This window comes from Sapajus apella, unplaced genomic scaffold, assembly GCF_009761245.1.
Source record: "Sapajus apella isolate SASKATOON/1434 unplaced genomic scaffold, GSC_monkey_1.0 scaffold36, whole genome shotgun sequence".
NCBI classification, from domain to species: Eukaryota; Metazoa; Chordata; class Mammalia; order Primates; family Cebidae; genus Sapajus; species Sapajus apella.
Window position 1 is genome coordinate 21,537,467 of NW_022436976.1, and position 6,369 is coordinate 21,543,835.

At 40.2% G+C, this 6,369-nt stretch overlaps 1 pseudogene across 1 annotated transcript; it reads right to left on the reverse strand.

The window, feature by feature from the left end:
• Nucleotides 1–309: 309 nt before the first annotated feature.
• Nucleotides 310–1,527, reverse strand: LOC116563904 (annotated as a pseudogene). The gene has a single exon (XR_004274628.1). The product of XR_004274628.1 is annotated as an L-lactate dehydrogenase A chain-like (transcript).
• Between the last annotated feature and the right edge of the window lie 4,842 nt (nt 1,528–6,369).

Sequence of the window (6,369 nt, forward strand, 5' to 3'; positions counted from 1 at the left end):
CTTTGGAACAAGACATGCGATATTGGATCTATACACCGAATGCCAGGACGTGACTGACTGGGAAAAAATGTTGGACTAGGCATGTTCAGTGAAGGAGCCAGGAAGTTATATAACAAAGGAACATCTCTCTGGCTCAAGGGGCAACTGCAGCATGTGCAACATTGGCAGTGGTGCCTCAGAGGTGGCAGAACTATTTCACACTAACCAGTTTAGGACTACACAAGGTTACCACTATCCAGCATCAGAATATAGCTGTAGGACTTTACAAACCATTCCTATTTCTAACTTCTGGAATTGATGTTTTTCCCACAGTCCATATTAAAATATTACTGCTTTAATCACAGATCAGATAAAAAGGACAACATGCACAACCTCCAACTAAAATCCTGTTGTAGCCTAGACAGTGAAATGGTATGACATCAGAAGACTTTAAAATTGCAGCTCTTTTTGGATCCCCCAAAGTGTATCCGCACTCTTCTTCAAACGAGCCTCTTCCTCAGGAGTCAGAGTCACCTTCACAACGTCTGAGATTCCATTCTGTCCCAAAATGCAAGGAACACTAAGGAAGACATCATCCTTTATTCCATAGAGACCCTTAATCATGGTGGAAATTGGGTGCACCCGCCTAAGATTCTTCATTATAGTCTCTGCCAAATCTGCCACAGAGAGTCCAATGGCCCAGGATGTGTAGCCTTTGAGTTTGATCACCTCGTAAGCACTCTCAACCACCTGCTTGTGAACCTCTTTCCACTGTTCCTTATCTGTATCAGTCCCTAAATCTGGGTGCAGAGTCTTCAGGGAGACACCAGCAACATTCACTCCACTCCATACAGGCACACTGGAATCTCCATGTTCCCCAAGGACCCACCCATGACAGCTTAATGGGTGAACTCCCAGCCTTTCCCCCATCAGGTAACGGAATCGGGCTGAATCCAGATTGCAACCACTTCCAATAACACGGTTTTTGGGAAAGCCACTTATCTTCCAAGCCACATAGGTCAAGATATCCACTGGATTTGAAACAATAAGCAACTTGCAGTTCGGGCTGTATTTTACAACATTAGGAATGATGAATTTAAAGATGTTCACATTACGCTGGACCAAATTAAGACGGCTTTCTCCCTCTTGCTGACGTGCCCCAGCCGTAATAATGACCAGCTTGGAGTTTGCAGTTACATTATAGTCTTTGCCAGAGACAATCTTTGGTGTTTTAAGGAAAAGGCTGCCATGCTGGAGATCCATCATCTCTCCCTTCAATTTGTCTTCAATGACATCAACAAGAGCAAGTTCATCTGCCAAGTCCTTCATTAAGATACTGATGGCACAGGCCATACCAACAGCACCAACCCCAACAACCGTAATCTTATTCTGGGGGGTCTGCTCTTCCTTTAGAAGATTATGAATCAGCTGATCCTTGAGAGTTGCCATTTTGGACTTGGAACCAAAAGGAACCAGGAATGCACGTCGGGCGGGCGTCGGGGGCGCACAGCAGCGGGATCCGGACTCGGCGGCAGCTACTCCAGCACCAGCAGCAATGTTTTTATGGGTTGAATTGTGTCCCACCAAAAAAGATATGTTGAAGTCCTAATCCCCAGAACATCAGAATGTTATTTATTTGGAAATAGGGTCATTGCAGATGCAATTAGATGACGTTATACCGGCATATGGTGGGTCCCTAATTCAATAAGATTGGTGTGGTTATAAGAAGGTGATCATTGATGACAGAGACGCAAGGAGAACTGTCATATGAATTTGGAGGTAGAGATTGGAGTGATGCATCTACAGCATCTGGGGTTACCAGAAGCTGAAAAGCGCAAGGAAGAATCCTTCCCTGGAGGCTTCAGAGGGAGCATGGCATGGCCACCATCTTGATTTTGGACTTCTAACTTCAAGAAATGTGAAATAATAAAATTCTGCCATTATAAGCCACTTTGTGGTATGTTGCTATGGTAGCCCAAGGAAACGAATACAGGTGTGAAATAACTGAAGCTCTCCTCTATTGCTGCTGATATTTTTAAATAAGTATTTCTTGTTAAGTTAAATATACATTTACTAGATGATGCAGCAATTCTGCTCAGGTATTTATTCAAGGAGTATGAGAACACTTGCCCACAAGAAGACTTGTATAAGAATGATCATAGCAATTTCAGTCATAATAATTACAAACTGGAGATAAGCAAAATGTCTTCCCAACAGGAGACTGGATAGAAAATAATATTGTATTCATAATATTGAATTCTACTCAGGAAAAGAATGACCTGTTCATAAACACAATATATATATGAATCTCAAAAACATTATGTTGAGTAAACAAAGCCAGACACAATAGTGAACATATTGTGTAATTCCGTTTAACTCTTAGGGCAAGCAAAACTATCCTATTATAATAGAAATCAGAATGGTGGTCTCTTCTGCTAGCTTCCCTCTGTTTTACCTAAAAAGGAGCTTGAGGAAACGCTTTGAGGTGATGGAAATATTCTTTATCATGATTGGGATGTTGGTTGTGTGGATGTATACATTTGTCAAAACAACTCTACACTTAAGATCTTGGCATTTACTATATACAAATTATTTCTCTGGAAGTTGTTTTTTAGAAACCTCTCAATAAAAAAAATAAAAGCAAAGTTTGGCTTCCACCTCTGGGTAGAATAGAGAAGTAAAATGCTGGACATAACACCTCTTGAGGACAACTAAAAAAGGCAGATAAAATACCCAAGCCATCTATTTAAAGCATCAGAGAACTGTGGAAGTAATGCAGACTAGAGCGAACAAGACGCCAAAGGATGACAGCCATGGAGGTCTGTGCTGAGGAGCTGCAGATGCTTTCTCTTTGAGAGATTTTGGCAGGTCTTTGTCAAGAAAGATCTCTTTTGCCCAGAGAGAAGTGTGTTCCTGGATTGAGAAAAACAGTCAAGTCTTTGGAAGTTTCCTAGAGTTAGAGAGACAAAATTGTAAACTTGAGTCTCAACCCCACTGCCAGTTTTCCTTTCCAGATTTGGCAAATCCCGTAAGGTGGGAGGGTAAAGGGCTAAGATAAAAACTTCCCATTTTCAACTAGGAAATTCTATTGTTTGGTCCTTAACTGCCTTTCCTTGGCATTTTTCATGGTATTTCATATCCTCTAGATGTGAGTCAACAGGAACATCTCACTTTTCCTTTCTTGCATTTTTGCTTCCATTAATGATGGCTTCTTTGCTTAGATAGACTTTTCATTGCTTTTTTCAAATATGAAATGCAAAACCAATTCAAATGCCATTGTTTGAATGACTTTGGGAAATTTTCTATCATTTTGAACCTCAGTGTGCTCCTTTAACAAATGGAGATAAAATACGCCTGCGAAATTGTGGCAAAAATTAAAAGCGACAATATAAATGAGAATATCATATAATCTACCTCGCACATAATTGTTATTAAAAAATACTCTTCACACAGGTCAATATAAAATAAATTATATCTCTATATGCTGACAAATAAGAGAGAATTGAAGTTGAAGAACAATCCCAGACTAGGCATGGTGGCTCATGCTTATAATCCCAGCACTTTGGGAGGCCAAGGCAGGAGAACTGTATGAGGTCAGCAGTTTGAGACCAGGCTGTACAACACAGTAAGACTTTATTTCTATTAAAAACATTGATAAAAATAAATTTAAAAAAATAAATAAACTAAGATTTTAAACAATACCACTTATAATAGCATAAAAACACAAACTGGGTTGAGTGTAGTGACACATGCCTGTAATCCCAGTGCTTTGGGAGACCAAAGTGAAAGGATGGCTTGAGGTCAGGAGCTTGAAAGTAGCCTGGGCAACATGGTGAGACCCCTGTATCTACAAAAATTAAAAAAACTAGCCAGGTGAGGTGGTGCACAGTTGTGGTCCTAGCTCTTCAGGAGGCTGCCTTGGGAATATCACTTAAGCCCAAGAGGTTGAGGCATCAGTGAGCTATGATCACACCACTGCACTCCAGCCTGGGAGACATAGTAAGACCGTGTTTCAAAACAAACAAACAAACAAACAAAAAACCTCCCACAAACTGCATGAGGAAACAGCTACCAAAAATTGTGCAAGTGCTCTTGAAAAACTAGAAAACACAGCTGAAGTTAAGTAAAAACGAAATAAATGGAGGGATATATCATGTTTATGGATTGGAAAGCTATTTTAAAGATAACAACTTTCCCCAAAACTAAAGTACAAATTTGAAACAATTTTAATTGAAATCCTAGAATTTGTTTTGCAGAAAGTACAAGCCGTTTTTAAATCATATACAGGTATGCAAATGTAGAGTTCAGAATTTCTAAGGATCCTTGAAAAAGAATTTTATTACCAAATATCAGTGTTTCTTAGAAAACTAGAATAAATAATTTTAATGGCTTGATATTGATGTAAGAATAAATCACCAACTAATAGAACAGAATAGAGAGAATCCAGAAACAGACCACACATTTATGTTACCTAGCTTATAATAATGGCAATGCTCTAGGAGGAGAGTAGTCTTTTCCATAGTGTTGGATAAATTGAATATATCTGTATTTAACATAATACAATGGGCTATGTTAAAATTAATAACACCTATTCATCAATCTAGGCAATTCAGATTGAGAGAAGATATTTATAGCACATCTGTCTCACTAAGGGCTCATATTAATATTTGTAATGAATGCCTACAAAGTAATAGGAAAAAGAGAGAGAATCCATTTGGAAAAAAAGGAAAAAACTTGAACAATCATCTCACAAAGAGAGACAGAAAAATGGCCACTAGGCCTATGAAAAAGTGTTTAGCTTCATTAGTCTTCAGGAAAAAGCAAATTAAAACCATCATGAGATACCACTGGACCTATCCGTATGCCTGAGATAAAAAGGGAAGAAAATGCCAGGTGCTGATGAGGTTATGGAGCAGTACACTTGCATATACTACTGGGGAAAGTAAAAATGGATATAGCCATTTTAGTGCTATCTACTCATGCCAAACATATACAAAGTCTATGGACCAGCAATTTTACTTCTGGGTGTATACCCAGAAATACGTATGTTCACCAAAAGACATTCATAGAATATTCATAATAGCTCAAACTGGGAGTACCCAATTGTTCATCTGTAGAAGCACGGAGAAATAAAGTACATGTATTGATCGACTTACGACCTATGCAACTTACGACCATTCGACTTTATGACCACAATCACTAGCCACAACTGCTCTGCGTCTGGCAGCGCAAAACGTTGCCCAGCTGGGCGTACGACACTGCGGACCAGCTTCCGGCAGCACTACCATCTCCGCATGCACCATTTCAACTGTACATATAGCCTACTCGACTTACGACCAAATCGTGTTACTGCCGGTCCGCAGTCCCGACTGTGGTCGTAAGTTGAGCACTAACTGTATGGTTTATTCATACAAAGGGATTCTATACAGCAATGCAAATAAAAGAGAGGTAATAACACAGCAATGTGGATGAATCTCACAAACTGAGAAAAAGAAGGCACAGAAGACCACACGGAATACTCATAGTACATGATTCTGTTTATATACAGCGTATAAAAAAGCCAAAACTAATCTATGCTGTTAGAAGTTAGGCTAGTGGTTATCCTGCAGGAGAAGAAGTGATTGAAAGGGAGCTCAAAAGGATTTTCTGGGATGTTGTGGCTTGATGTGGGTGTTGGCTACATGGGTGTGTTCAACATGTGAAAGTTCATCAAGCTGTACACCTATGATAGATGTACTTCCTATCCTTTCCTTCCCTTCCTTTTCTTCACTGATGTCCTCAGCTAGAAGAACTATAGCTGATTTTGTGGAATGAATTGTCACTAGGTAGATACAATCAGAGAGCAACATTTCTCTTTCTGTTTCCTGCTCCTTAGTTTAAACTCACCCCAACAAGATTTTGGGTATGTCCATGGCTTTTTCAGTCATGCTTAGATAATAGTCCCTTTGTTTTGGCATACAAAGACCACTCTAGCCTAATAATTATGTAACTTTAGCCTGTCCCAGGGTAACAGTTAAAGTATCAAATTCTTGTCCAACATGAAGCTTTTCCCTTGCCCCAGTTGGGGCCTGGTCCAGGCTTGGAAGCCCACAGAGGAGGTGCTGCACATTCGGCTTCTTTGCCATTTCCCAGCTCTGCCTTCTGCCCACTCGCTGGCTGCTTGTGTAAGCCCTTAGAGTCAGGCCAAGGCAGAGAGGATGCAGGAAATGGTGCCATTTTTATAAGGCCGGAGTAGCTGGCATGTGCTGTTGGTTCATCCAGACATTGGCTCCCATGAAGTACTTTTATGGGTTTTCTGGACAGCATCCCATGAAGGCTTCTCATGGCAGCCCCTCCATGTGCACAAGTCTTGTCCTCTAGCAGATTGCTTTATGACATGTTCCCAGGCCT